Source organism: Phalangium opilio, unplaced genomic scaffold (genome assembly GCF_054372755.1).
Source record: "Phalangium opilio isolate 3A_F unplaced genomic scaffold, DU_Popi_V2 ptg000352l_1, whole genome shotgun sequence".
NCBI classification, from domain to species: domain Eukaryota; kingdom Metazoa; phylum Arthropoda; class Arachnida; order Opiliones; family Phalangiidae; genus Phalangium; species Phalangium opilio.
In genome coordinates this window covers 6,563,204-6,576,901 of record NW_028324228.1, presented here as the reverse complement: position 1 = coordinate 6,576,901, position 13,698 = coordinate 6,563,204, and the positions used below count along the sequence as shown (strand labels likewise).

The 13,698-nt window shown below is 46.4% G+C and overlaps 7 non-coding genes across 7 annotated transcripts; all 7 read left to right on the top strand.

Moving 5' to 3' along the window:
• Nucleotides 1-759: 759 nt before the first annotated feature.
• TRNAN-GUU (transfer RNA asparagine (anticodon GUU)) lies at nt 760-832 on the top strand. The gene has a single exon. It is a non-coding gene; the product is annotated as a tRNA-Asn (tRNA).
• A 3,000-nt stretch (nt 833-3,832) lies between these two features.
• TRNAN-GUU (transfer RNA asparagine (anticodon GUU)) lies at nt 3,833-3,905 on the top strand. Its single transcript has one exon. It is a non-coding gene; the product is annotated as a tRNA-Asn (tRNA).
• A 1,248-nt stretch (nt 3,906-5,153) lies between these two features.
• TRNAN-GUU (transfer RNA asparagine (anticodon GUU)) lies at nt 5,154-5,226 on the top strand. Its single transcript has one exon. It is a non-coding gene; the product is annotated as a tRNA-Asn (tRNA).
• A 2,857-nt stretch (nt 5,227-8,083) lies between these two features.
• Nucleotides 8,084-8,156, top strand: TRNAN-GUU (transfer RNA asparagine (anticodon GUU)). Its single transcript has one exon. It is a non-coding gene; the product is annotated as a tRNA-Asn (tRNA).
• Nucleotides 8,157-9,548: 1,392 nt separating this feature from the next.
• Nucleotides 9,549-9,621, top strand: TRNAN-GUU (transfer RNA asparagine (anticodon GUU)). The gene has a single exon. It is a non-coding gene; the product is annotated as a tRNA-Asn (tRNA).
• A 1,247-nt stretch (nt 9,622-10,868) lies between these two features.
• On the top strand, nt 10,869-10,941 carry TRNAN-GUU (transfer RNA asparagine (anticodon GUU)). Its single transcript has one exon. It is a non-coding gene; the product is annotated as a tRNA-Asn (tRNA).
• Nucleotides 10,942-13,360: 2,419 nt separating this feature from the next.
• On the top strand, nt 13,361-13,433 carry TRNAN-GUU (transfer RNA asparagine (anticodon GUU)). The gene has a single exon. It is a non-coding gene; the product is annotated as a tRNA-Asn (tRNA).
• Nucleotides 13,434-13,698: the final 265 nt, after the last annotated feature.

Here is a 13,698-nt window from a genome sequence, read left to right as displayed (position 1 = left end):
AAATAACTGACGAACATTTAATTTTTGGGTTTCCGTGGCGCAATGGTTAGAGCGTTCAGCTGTTAACCGAAAGTTGGTGGTTCGAGCCCACCCGGGAGCGGTGTTGTGAGCTCTCACATGTAACGTAAAAAGCCAAAGTTTTTCCACAATACCTGACGAACATTTAATCTTTGGGCTTACGTTGCGCAATGGTTAACGCCGTCGGCTGTTAACCGAAAGGTTGGTGGTTCGAGCCCATCCGGGAGCGGTGTTGTGAGGTCTTAGATGTAACGTAAAATTCAGAGTTTTTTAAAAATAACTGACGAACATTTAATATTTGGGCTTCCGTGGCGCAATGGTTAGCGCGTTCGGCTGTTAACCGAAAGGTTGGTGGTTCGAGCCCATCCGGGAGCGGTGTTGTGAGGTCTTAGATGTAACGTAAAATTCAGAGTTTTTTAAAAATACCTGACGAACATTTTATCTTTGGGCTTCCGTGGCGCAATGGTTAGCGCGTTCGGCTGTTAACCGAAAGGTTGGTGGTTCGAGCCCATCCGTGAGCGGTGTTGTGAGGTCTTAGATGTAACGTAAAATTCAGAGTTTTTTAAAAATAACTGACGAACATTTAATTTTTGGGCTTCCGTGGCGCAATGGTTAGAGCGTTCAGCTGTTATTCAAAAGGTTTGTGGTTCGAGCCCACCCGGCTGCCGTGTTGTGAAGTCTCAAATGTAACGTAAAAAGCCAAAGTTTTTCCACAATACCTGACGACCGTTTAATTTTTGAGCTTCCGTGGCGCAATGGTTAGCGCGTTCGGCTGTTAACCGAAAGGTTGGTGGTTCGAGCCCACCCGGGAGCGGTGTTGTGAGCTCTCAAATGTAACGTAAAAAGCCAAAGTTTTTCCACAATACCTGACGACCGTTTAATTTTTGAGCTTCCGTGGCGCAATGGTTAGCGCGTTCGGCTGTTAACCGAAAGGTTGGTGGTTCGAGCCCACCCGGGGGCGGTGTTGTGAGATCTCAAACGTAATGTCAAATGCCAAAGTTTTTCCACAATACCTGACGAACATTTAATCTTTGGGCTTCCGTTGCGCAATGGTTAACGCCGTCGGCTGTTAACCGAAAGGTTGGTGGTTCGAGCCCATCCGGGAGCGGTGTTGTGAGGTCTTAGATGTAACGTAAAATTCAGAGTTTTTTAAAAATAACTGACGAACATTTAATTTTTGGGCTTCCGTGGCGCAATGGTTAGCGCGTTCGGCTGTTAACCGAAAGGTTGGTGGTTCGAGCCCATCCGGGAGCGGTGTTGTGAGGTCTTAGATGTAACGTAAAATTCAGAGTTTTTAAAAAATAAATGACGAACATTTTATCTTTGGGCTTCCGTGGCGCAATGGTTAGCGCGTTCGGCTGTTAACCGAAAGGTTGGTGGTTCGAGCCCATCCGTGAGCGGTGTTGTGAGGTCTCAGATGTGACGTAAAAAGTCAAAGTTTTTCCACAATACCTGACGAACATTTAATCTTTGGGCTTCCGTGGCGCAATGGTTAGCGCGTTCGGCTGTTAACCGAAAGGTTGGTGGTTCGAGCCCATCCGGGAGCGGTGTTGTGAGGTCTTAGATGTGACGTAAAATTCAGAGTTTTTTAAAAATAACTGACGAACATTTAATTTTTGGGTTTCCGTGGCGCAATGGTTAGAGCGTTCAGCTGTTAACCGAAAGTTGGTGGTTCGAGCCCACCCGGGAGCGGTGTTGTGAGCTCTCACATGTAACGTAAAAAGCCAAAGTTTTTCCACAATACCTGACGAACATTTAATCTTTGGGCTTACGTTGCGCAATGGTTAACGCCGTCGGCTGTTAACCGAAAGGTTGGTGGTTCGAGCCCATCCGGGAGCGGTGTTGTGAGGTCTTAGATGTAACGTAAAATTCAGAGTTTTTTAAAAATAACTGACGAACATTTAATATTTGGGCTTCCGTGGCGCAATGGTTAGCGCGTTCGGCTGTTAACCGAAAGGTTGGTGGTTCGAGCCCATCCGGGAGCGGTGTTGTGAGGTCTTAGATGTAACGTAAAATTCAGAGTTTTTTAAAAATACCTGACGAACATTTTATCTTTGGGCTTCCGTGGCGCAATGGTTAGCGCGTTCGGCTGTTAACCGAAAGGTTGGTGGTTCGAGCCCATCCGTGAGCGGTGTTGTGAGGTCTCAGATGTGACGTAAAAAGTCAAAGTTTTTCCACAATACCTGACGAACATTTAATCTTTGGGCTTCCGTTGCGCAATGGTTAACGCCGTCGGCTGTTAACCGAAAGGTTGGTGGTTCGAGCCCATCCGGGAGCGGTGTTGTGAGGTCTTAGATGTGACGTAAAATTCAGAGTTTTTTAAAAATAACTGACGAACATTTAATTTTTGGGTTTCCGTGGCGCAATGGTTAGAGCGTTCAGCTGTTAACCGAAAGTTGGTGGTTCGAGCCCACCCGGGAGCGGTGTTGTGAGCTCTCACATGTAACGTAAAAAGCCAAAGTTTTTCCACAATACCTGACGAACATTTTATCTTTGGGCTTCCGTTGCGCAATGGTTAACGCCGTCGGCTGTTAACCAAAAGGTTGGTGGTTCGAGCCCATCCGGGAGCGGTGTTGTGAGGTCTTAGATGTAACGTAAAATTCAGAGTTTTTTAAAAATAACTGACGAACATATAATTTTTGGGCTTCGTGGCGCAATGGTTAGAGCGTTCAGCTGTTATTCAAAAGGTTTGTGGTTCGAGCCCATCCGGGAGCGGTGTTGTGAAGTCTCAGATGTGACGTAAAAAGTCAAAGCTTTTCCACTATACCTGACAAACATTTAATCTTTGGGCTTCAATTGCACAATGGTTAACGCCGTCGGCTGTTAACCGAAAGGTTGGTGGTTCGAGCCCATCCGGGAGCGGTGTTGTGAGGTCTTAGATGTAACGTAAAATTGAGAGTTTTTTAAAAATATCTGACGAACATTTAATTTTTGGGCTTCCGTGGCGCAATGGTTAGCGCGTTCAGCTGTTATTCAAAAGGTTTGTGGTTCGAACCCATCCGGGAGGGGTGTTTTGAAGTCTCGGATGTGACGTAAAAAGCCAAAGTGTTTCCACAATACCCGACGACCATTTAATTTTTGGGCTTCCGTGGCGCAATGGTTAGCGCGTTCGGCTGTTAACCGAAAGGTTGGTGGTTCGAGCCCATCCGTGAGCGGTGTTGTGAGGTCTCAGATGTGACGTAAAAAGTCAAAGTTTTTCCACAATACCTGACGAACATTTAATCTTTGGGCTTCCGTTGCGCAATGGTTAACGCCGTCGGCTGTTAACCGAAAGGTTGTTGGTTCGAGCCCATCCGGGAGCGGTGTTGTGAGGTCTTAGATGTGACGTAAAATTCAGAGTTTTTTAAAAATAACTGACGAACATTTAATTTTTGGGTTTCCGTGGCGCAATGGTTAGAGCGTTCAGCTGTTAACCGAAAGTTGGTGGTTCGAGCCCACCCGGGAGCGGTGTTGTGAGCTCTCACATGTAACGTAAAAAGCCAAAGTTTTTCCACAATACCTGACGAACATTTAATCTTTGGGCTTCCGTTGCGCAATGGTTAACGCCGTCGGCTGTTAACCAAAAGGTTGGTGGTTCGAGCCCATCCGGGAGCGGTGTTGTGAGGTCTTAGATGTAACGTAAAATTCAGAGTTTTTTAAAAATAACTGACGAACATTTAATTTTTGGGCTTCCGTGGCGCAATGGTTAGAGCGTTCAGCTGTTATTCAAAAGGTTTGTGGTTCGAGCCCACCCGGCTGCCGTGTTGTGAAGTCTCAAATGTAACGTAAAAAGCCAAAGTTTTTCCACAATACCTGACGACCGTTTAATTTTTGAGCTTCCGTGGCGCAATGGTTAGCGCGTTCGGCTGTTAACCGAAAGGTTGGTGGTTCGAGCCCACCCGGGAGCGGTGTTGTGAGCTCTCAAATGTAACGTAAAAAGCCAAAGTTTTTCCACAATACCTGACGACCGTTTAATTTTTGAGCTTCCGTGGCGCAATGGTTAGCGCGTTCGGCTGTTAACCGAAAGGTTGATGGTTCGAGCCCACCCGGGGGCGGTGTTGTGAGATCTCAAACGTAATGTCAAATGCCAAAGTTTTTCCACAATACCTGACGAACATTTAATCTTTGGGCTTCCGTTGCGCAATGGTTAACGCCGTCGGCTGTTAACCGAAAGGTTGGTGGTTCGAGCCCATCCGGGAGCGGTGTTGTGAGGTCTTAGATGTAACGTAAAATTCAGAGATTTTTAAAAATAACTGACGAACATTTAATTTTTGGGCTTCCGTGGCGCAATGGTTAGCGCGTTCGGCTGTTAACCGAAAGGTTGGTGGTTCGAGCCCATCCGGGAGCGGTATTGTGAGGTCTTAGATGTAACGTAAAAAGTCAAAGTTTTTCCACAATACCTGACCAACATTTAATCTTTGGGCTTCCGTTGCGCAATGGTTAACGCCGTCGGCTGTTAACCGAAAGGTTGGTGGTTCGAGCCCATCCGGGAGCGGTGTTGTGAGGTCTTAGATGTAACGTAAAATTCAAAGTTTTTTAAAAATAACTGACGAACATTTAATTTTTGGGCTTCCGTGGCGCAATGGTTAGAGCGTTCAGCTGTTATTCAAAAGGTTTGTGGTTCGAGCCCATCCGGGAGCGGTGTTGTGAAGTCTCAGATGTGACGTAAAAAGTCAAAGCTTTTCCACTATACCTGACAAGCATTTAATCTTTGGGCTTCCGTTGCACAATGGTTAACGCCGTCGGCTGTTAACCGAAAGGTTGGTGGTTCGAGCCCATCCGGGAGCGGTGTTGTGAGGTCTTAGATGTAACGTAAAATTCAGAGTTTTTTTAAAAATATCTGACGAACATTTAATTTTTGGGCTTCCGTGGCGCAATGGTTAGCGCGTTCAGCTGTTATTCAAAAGGTTTGTGGTTCGAACCCATCCGGGAGGGGTGTTTTGAAGTCTCGGATGTGACGTAAAAAGTCAGAGTTTTTCCACAATACCTGACGACCATTTCATTTCTGAGATTCCTTGGCTCGAAGGTTAGCGCGTTCGAATGTTAACCAAAAGGTTGGTGGTTCGAGCCCACCCGGCTGCCGTGTTGTGAAGTCTCAAATGTAACGTAAAAAGCCAAAGTTTTTCCACAATACCTGACGACCGTTTAATTTTTGAGCTTCCGTGGCGCAATGGTTAGCGCGTTCGGCTGTTAACCGAAAGGTTGGTGGTTCGAGCCCACCCGGGAGCGGTGTTGTGAGCTCTCAAATGTAACGTAAAAAGCCAAAGTTTTTCCACAATACCTGACGACCGTTTAATTTTTGAGCTTCCGTGGCGAAATGGTTAGCGCGTTCGGCTGTTAACCGAAAGGTTGGTGGTTCGAGCCCACCCGGGGGCGGTGTTGTGAGATCTCAAACGTAATGTCAAATGCCAAAGTTTTTCCACAATACCTGACGAACATTTAATCTTTGGGCTTCCGTTGCGCAATGGTTAACGCCGTCGGCTGTTAACCGAAAGGTTGGTGGTTCGAGCCCATCCGGGAGCGGTGTTGTGAGGTCTTAGATGTGACGTAAAATTCAGAGTTTTTTAAAAATAACTGACGAACATTTAATTTTTGGGTTTCCGTGGCGCAATGGTTAGAGCGTTCAGCTGTTAAACGAAAGTTGGTGGTTCGAGCCCACCCGGGAGCGGTGTTGTGAGCTCTCACATGTAACGTAAAAAGCCAAAGTTTTTCCACAATACCTGACGAACATTTAATCTTTGGGTTTCCGTTGCGCAATGGTTAACGCCGTCGGCTGTTAACCAAAAGGTTGGTGGTTCGAGCCCATCCGGGAGCGGTGTTGTGAGGTCTTAGATGTAACGTAAAATTCAGAGTTTTTTAAAAATAACTGACGAACATTTAATTTTTGGGCTTCCGTGGCGCAATGGTTAGAGCGTTCAGCTGTTATTCAAAAGGTTTGTGGTTCGAGCCCATCCGGGAGCGGTGTTGTGAAGTCTCAGATGTGACGTAAAAAGTCAAAGCTTTTCCACTATACCTGACAAACATTTAATCTTTGGGCTTCCGTTGCACAATGGTTAACGCCGTCGGCTGTTAACCGAAAGGTTGGTGGTTCGAGCCCATCCGGGAGCGGTGTTGTGAGGTCTTAGATGTAACGTAAAATTCAGAGTTTTTTAAAAATATCTGACGAACATTTAATTTTTGGGCTTCCGTGGCGCAATGGTTAGCGCGTTCAGCTGTTATTCAAAAGGTTTGTGGTTCGAACCCATCCGGGAGGGGTGTTTTGAAGTCTCGGATGTGACGTAAAAAGTCAGAGTTTTTCCACAATACCTGACGACCATTTCATTTCTGAGCTTCCTTGGCTCGAAGGTTAGCGCGTTCGAATGTTAACCAAAAGGTTGGTGGTTCGAGCCCACCCGGCTGCCGTGTTGTGAAGTCTCAAATGTAACGTAAAAAGCCAAAGTTTTTCCACAATACCTGACGACCGTTTAATTTTTGAGCTTCCGTGGCGAAATGGTAAGCGCGTTCGGCTGTTAACCGAAAGGTTGGTGGTTCGAGCCCACCCGGGGGCGGTGTTGTGAGATCTCAAACGTAATGTCAAATGCCAAAGTTTTTCCACAATACCTGACGAACATTTAATCTTTGGGCTTCCGTTGCGCAATGGTTAACGCCGTCGGCTGTTAACCGAAAGGTTGGTGGTTCGAGCCCATCCGGGAGCGGTGTTGTGAGGTCTTAGATGTAACGTAAAATTCAGAGTTTTTTAAAAATACCTGACGAACATTTTATCTTTGGGCTTCTGTGGCGCAATGGTTAGCGCGTTCGGCTGTTAACCGAAAGGTTGGTGGTTCGAGCCCATCCGGGAGCGGTGTTGTGAGGTCTTAGATGTAACGTAAAATTCAGAGTTTTTTAAAAATACCTGACGAACATTTTATCTTTGGGCTTCTGTGGAACAATGGTTAGCGCGTTCGGCTGTTAACCGAAAGGTTGGTGGTTCGAGCCCATCCGTGAGCGGTGTTGTGAGGTCTCAGATGTGACGTAAAAAGTCAAAGTTTTTCCACAATACCTGACGAACATTTAATCTTTGGGCTTCCGTTGCGCAATGGTTAACGCCGTCGGCTGTTAACCGAAAGGTTGGTGGTTCGAGCCCATCCGGGAGCGGTGTTGTGAGGTCTTAGATGTGACGTAAAATTCAGAGTTTTTTAAAAATAACTGACGAACATTTAATTTTTGGGTTTCCGTGGCGCAATGGTTAGAGCGTTCAGCTGTTAACCGAAAGTTGGTGGTTCGAGCCCACCCGGGAGCGGTGTTGTGAGCTCTCACATGTAACGTAAAAAGCCAAAGTTTTTCCACAATACCTGACGAACATTTAATCTTTGGGCTTCCGTTGCGCAATGGTTAACGCCGTCGGCTGTTAACCAAAAGGTTGGTGGTTCGAGCCCATCCGGGAGCGGTGTTGTGAGGTCTTAGATGTAACGTAAAATTCAGAGTTTTTTAAAAATAACTGACGAACGTTTAATTTTTGGGCTTCCGTAGCGCAATGGTTAGAGCGTTCAGCTGTTATTCAAAAGGTTTGTGGTTCGAGCCCATCCGGGAGCGGTGTTGTGAAGTCTCAGATGTGACGTAAAAAGTCAAAGCTTTTCCACTGTACCTGACAAACATTTAATCTTTGGGCTTCCGTTGCACAATGGTTAACGCCGTCGGCTGTTAACCGAAAGATTGGTGGTTCGAGCCCATCCGGGAGCGGTGTTGTGAGGTCTTAGATGTAACGTAAAATTCAGAGTTTTTTAAAAATATCTGACGAACATTTAATTTTTGGGCTTCCGTGGCGCAATGGTTAGCGCGTTCAGCTGTTATTCAAAAGGTTTGTGGTTCGAACCCATCCGGGAGGGGTGTTTTGAAGTCTCGGATGTGACGTAAAAAGTCAGAGTTTTTCCACAATACCTGACGACCATTTCATTTCTGAGCTTCCTTGGCTCGAAGTTTAGCGCGTTCGAATGTTAACCAAAAGGTTGGTGGTTCGAGCCCACCCGGCTGCCGTGTTGTGAAGTCTCAAATGTAACGTAAAAAGCCAAAGTTTTTCCACAATACCTGACGACCGTTTAATTTTTGAGCTTCCGTGGCGCAATGGTTAGCGCGTTCGGCTGTTAACCGAAAGGTTGGTGGTTCGAGCCCACCCGGGAGCGGTGTTGTGAGCTCTCAAATGTAACGTAAAAAGCCAAAGTTTTTCCACAATACCTGACGACCGTTTAATTTTTGAGCTTCCGTGGCGAAATGGTTAGCGCGTTCGGCTGTTAACCGAAAGGTTGGTGGTTCGAGCCCACCCGGGGGCGGTGTTGTGAGATCTCAAACGTAATGTCAAATGCCAAAGTTTTTCCACAATACCTGACGAACATTTAATCTTTGGGCTTCCGTTGCGCAATGGTTAACGCCGTCGGCTGTTAACCGAAAGGTTGGTGGTTCGAGCCCATCCGGTAGCGGTGTTGTGAGGTCTTAGATGTAACGTAAAATTCAGAGTTTTTTAAAAATACCTGACGAACATTTTATCTTTGGGCTTCTGTGGCGCAATGGTTAGCGCGTTCGGCTGTTAACCGAAAGGTTGGTGGTTCGAGCCCATCCGGGAGCGGTGTTGTGAGGTCTTAGATGTAACGTAAAATTCAGAGTTTTTTAAAAATACCTGACGAACATTTTATCTTTGGGCTTCTGTGGCGCAATGGTTAGCGCGTTCGGCTGTTAACCGAAAGGTTGGTGGTTCGAGCCCACCCTGGAGCGGTGTTGTGAGCTCTCACATGTAACGTAAAAAGCCAAAGTGTTTCCACAATACCCGACGACCATTTAATTTTTGGGCTTCCGTGGCGCAATGGTTAGCGCGTTCGGCTGTTAACCGAAAGGTTGGTGGTTCGAGCCCATCCGTGAGCGGTGTTGTGAGGTCTCAGATGTGACGTAAAAAGTCAAAGAATTTCCACAATACCTGACGAACATTTAATCTTTGGGATTCCGTTGCGCAATGGTTAACGCCGTCGGCTGTTAACCGAAAGGTTGGTGGTTCGAGCCCATCCGGGAGCGGTGTTGTGAGGTCTTAGATGTAACGTAAAATTCAGAGTTTTTTAAAAATAACTGACGAACATTTAATTTTTGGGCTTCCGTGGCGCAACGGTTAGAGCGTTCAGCTGTTATTCAAAAGGTTTGTGGTTCGAGCCCATCCGGGAGCGGTGTTGTGAAGTCTCAGATGTGACGTAAAAAGTCAAAGCTTTTCCACTATACCTGACAAACATTTAATCTTTGGGCTTCCGTTGCACAATGGTTAACGCCGTCGGCTGTTAACCGAAAGGTTGGTGGTTCGAGCCCATCCGGGAGCGGTGTTGTGAGGTCTTAGATGTAACGTAAAATTCAGAGTTTTTTAAAAATAACTGACGAACATTTAATTTTTGGGCTTCCGTGGCGCAATGGTTAGAGCGTTCAGCTGTTATTCAAAGGTTTGTGGTTCGAGCCCACCCGGCTGCCGTGTTGTGAAGTCTCAAATGTAACGTAAAAAGCCAAAGTTTTTCCACAATACCTGACGACCGTTTAATTTTTGAGCTTCCGTGGCGCAATGGTTAGCGCGTTCGGCTGTTAACCGAAAGGTTGGTGGTTCGAGCCCACCCGGGAGCGGTGTTGTGAGCTCTCAAATGTAACGTAAAAAGCCAAAGTTTTTCCACAATACCTGACGACCGTTTAATTTTTGAGCTTCCGTGGCGCAATGGTTAGCGCGTTCGGCTGTTAACCGAAAGGTTGGTGGTTCGAGCCCACCCGGGGGCGGTGTTGTGAGATCTCAAACGTAATGTCAAATGCCAAAGTTTTTCCACAATACCTGACGAAAATTTAATCTTTGGGCTTCCGTTGCGCAATGGTTAACGCCGTCGGCTGTTAACCGAAAGGTTGGTGGTTCGAGCCCATCCGGGAGCGGTGTTGTGAGGTCTTAGATGTAACGTAAAATTCAGAGTTTTTTAAAAATAACTGACGAACATTTAATTTTTGGGTTTCCGTGGCGCAATGGTTAGAGCGTTCAGCTGTTAACCGAAAGTTGGTGGTTCGAGCCCACCCGGGAGCGGTGTTGTGAGCTCTCACATGTAACGTAAAAAGCCAAAGTTTTTCCACAATACCTGACGAACATTTAATCTTTGGGCTTCCGTTGGGCAATGGTTAACGCCGTCGGCTGTTAACCAAAAGGTTGGTGGTTCGAGCCCATCCGGGAGCGGTGTTGTGAGGTCGTAGATGTAACGTAAAATTCAGAGTTTTTTAAAAATAACTGACGAACATTTAATTTTTGGGCTTCCGTGGCGCAATGGTTAGAGCGTTCAGCTGTTATTCAAAAGGTTTGTGGTTCGAGCCCATCCGGGAGCGGTGTTGTGAAGTCTCAAATGTGACGTAAAAAGTCAAAGCTTTTCCACTATACCTGACAAACATTTAATCTTTGGGCTTCCGTTGCACAATGGTTAACGCCGTCGGCTGTTAACCGAAAGGTTGGTGGTTCGAGCCCATCCGGGAGCGGTGTTGTGAGGTCTTAGATGTAACGTAAAATTCAGAGTTTTTTTAAAAATATCTGACGAACATTTAATTTTTGGGCTTCCGTGGCGCAATGGTTAGCGCGTTCAGCTGTTATTCAAAAGGTTTGTGGTTCGAACCCATCCGGGAGGGGTGTTTTGAAGTCTCGGATGTGACGTAAAAAGTCAGAGTTTTTCCACAATACCTGACGACCATTTCATTTCTGAGCTTCCTTGGCTCGAAGGTTAGCGCGTTCGAATGTTAACCAAAAGGTTGGTGGTTCGAGCCCACCCGGCTGCCGTGTTGTGAAGTCTCAAATGTAACGTAAAAAGCCAAAGTTTTTCCCCAATACCTGACGACCGTTTAATTTTTGAGCTTCCGTGGCGCAATGGTTAGCGCGTTCGGCTGTTAACCGAAAGGTTGGTGGTTCGAGCCCACCCGGGAGCGGTGTTGTGAGCTCTCAAATGTAACGTAAAAAGCCAAAGTTTTTCCACAATACCTGACGACCGTTTAATTTTTGAGCTTCCGTTGCGCAATGGTTAACGCCGTCGGCTGTTAACCGAAAGGTTGGTGGTTCGAGCCCATCCGGGAGCGGTGTTGTGAGGTCTTAGATGTAACGTAAAATTCAGAGTATTTTAAAAATACCTGACGAACATTTTATCTTTGGGCTTCTGTGGCGCAATGGTTAGCGCGTTCGGCTGTTAACCGAAAGGTTGGTGGTTCGAGCCCATCCGTGAGCGGTGTTATGAGGTCTCAGATGTGACGTAAAAAGTCAAAGTTTTTCCACATACCTGACGACCATTTAATTTCTGAGCTTCCGTGGCGCAATGGTTAGCGCGTTCGGCTGTTAACCGAAAGGTTGGTGGTTCGAGCCCATCCGTGAGCGGTGTTGTGAGGTCTCAGATGTGACGTAAAAAGTCAAAGTTTTTCCACAATACCTGACGAACATTTAATCTTTGGGCTTCCGTTGCGCAATGATTAACGCCGTCGGCTGTTAACCGAAAGGTTGGTGGTTCGAGCCCATCCGGGAGCGGTGTTGTGAGGTCTTAGATGTGACGTAAAATTCAGAGTTTTTTAAAAATAACTGACGAACATTTAATTTTTGGGTTTCCGTGGCGCAATGGTTAGAGCGTTCAGCTGTTAACCGAAAGTTGGTGGTTCGAGCCCACCCGGGAGCGGTGTTGTGAGCTCTCACATGTAACGTAAAAAGCCAAAGTTTTTCCACAATACCTGACGAACATTTAATCTTTGGGCTTCCGTTGCGCAATGGGTAACGCCGTCGGCTGTTAACCAAAAGGTTGGTGGTTCGAGCCCATCCGGGAGCGGTGTTGTGAGGTCTTAGATGTAACGTAAAATTCAGAGTTTTTTAAAAATAACTGACGAACATTTAATTTTTGGGCTTCCGTGGCGCAATGGTTAGAGCGTTCAGCTGTTATTCAAAAGGTTTGTGGTTCGAGCCCATCCGGGAGCGGTGTTGTGAAGTCTCAGATGTGACGTAAAAAGTCAAAGCTTTTCCACTATACCTGACAAACATTTAATCTTTGGGCTTCCGTTGCACAATGGTTAACGCCGTCGGCTGTTAACCGAAAGGTTGGTGGTTCGAGCCCATCCGGGAGCGGTGTTGTGAGGTCTTAGATGTAACGTAAAATTCAGAGTTTTTTAAAAATATCTGACGAACATTTAATTTTTGGGCTTCCGTGGCGCAATGGTTAGCGCGTTCAGCTGTTATTCAAAAGGTTTGTGGTTCGAGCCCATCCGGGAGCGGTGTTTTGAAGTCTCGGATGTGACGTAAAAAGTCAGAGTTTTTCCACAATACCTGACGACCATTTCATTTCTGAGCTTGCTTGGCTCGAAGGTTAGCGCGTTCGGATGTTAACCAAAAGGTTGGTGGTTCGAGCCCACCCGGCTGCCGTGTTGTGAAGTCTCAAATGTAACGTAAAAAGCCAAAGTTTTTCCACAATACCTGACGACCGTTTAATTTTTGAGCTTCCGTGGCGCAATGGTTACCGCGTTCGGCTGTTAACCGAAAGGTTGGTGGTTCGAGCCCATCCGGGAACGGTGTTGTGAGGTCTTAGATGTAACGTAAAATTCAGAGTTTTTTAAAAATAACTGACGAACATTTAATTTTTGGTCTTCCGTGGCGCAATGGTTAGAGCGTTCAGCTGTTATTCAAAAGGTTTGTGGTTCGAGCCCATCCGGGAGCGGTGTTGTGAAGCCTCAGATGTGACGTAAAAAGTCAAAGTTTTTCCACAATACCTGACGAACATTTAATCTTTGGGCTTCCGTGGCGCAATGGTTAGCGCGTTCAGCTGTTAACCGAAAGGTTGGTGGTTCGAGCCCACCCGGGAGCGGTGTTGTGAGATCTCACATGTAACATAAAAATCCAAAGTTTTTCCACAATACCTGACGAACATTTAATCTTTGGGCTTCCGTTGCACAATGGTTAACGCCGTCGGCTGTTAACCGAAAGGTTGGTGGTTCGAGCCCATCCGGGAGCGGTGTTGTGAGGTCTTAGATGTAACGTAAAATTCAGAGTTTTTTTAAAAATATCTGACGAACATTTAATTTTTGGGCTTCCGTGGCGCAATGGTTAGCGCGTTCAGCTGTTATTCAAAAGGTTTGTGGTTCGAACCCATCCGGGAGGGGTGTTTTGAAGTCTCGGATGTGACGTAAAAAGTCAGAGTTTTTCCACAATACCTGACGACCATTTCATTTCTGAGCTTCCTTGGCTCGAAGGTTAGCGCGTTCGAATGTTAACCAAAAGGTTGGTGGTTCGAGCCCACCCGGCTGCCGTGTTGTGAAGTCTCAAATGTAACGTAAAAAGCCAAAGTTTTTCCCCAATACCTGACGACCGTTTAATTTTTGAGCTTCCGTGGCGCAATGGTTAGCGCGTTCGGCTGTTAACCGAAAGGTTGGTGGTTCGAGCCCACCCGGGAGCGGTGTTGTGAGCTCTCAAATGTAACGTAAAAAGCCAAAGTTTTTCCACAATACCTGACGACCGTTTAATTTTTGAGCTTCCGTTGCGCAATGGTTAACGCCGTCGGCTGTTAACCGAAAGGTTGGTGGTTCGAGCCCATCCGGGAGCGGTGTTGTGAGGTCTTAGATGTAACGTAAAATTCAGAGTATTTTAAAAATACCTGACGAACATTTTATCTTTGGGCTTCTGTGGCGCAATGGCTAGCGCGTTCGGCTGTTAACCGAAAG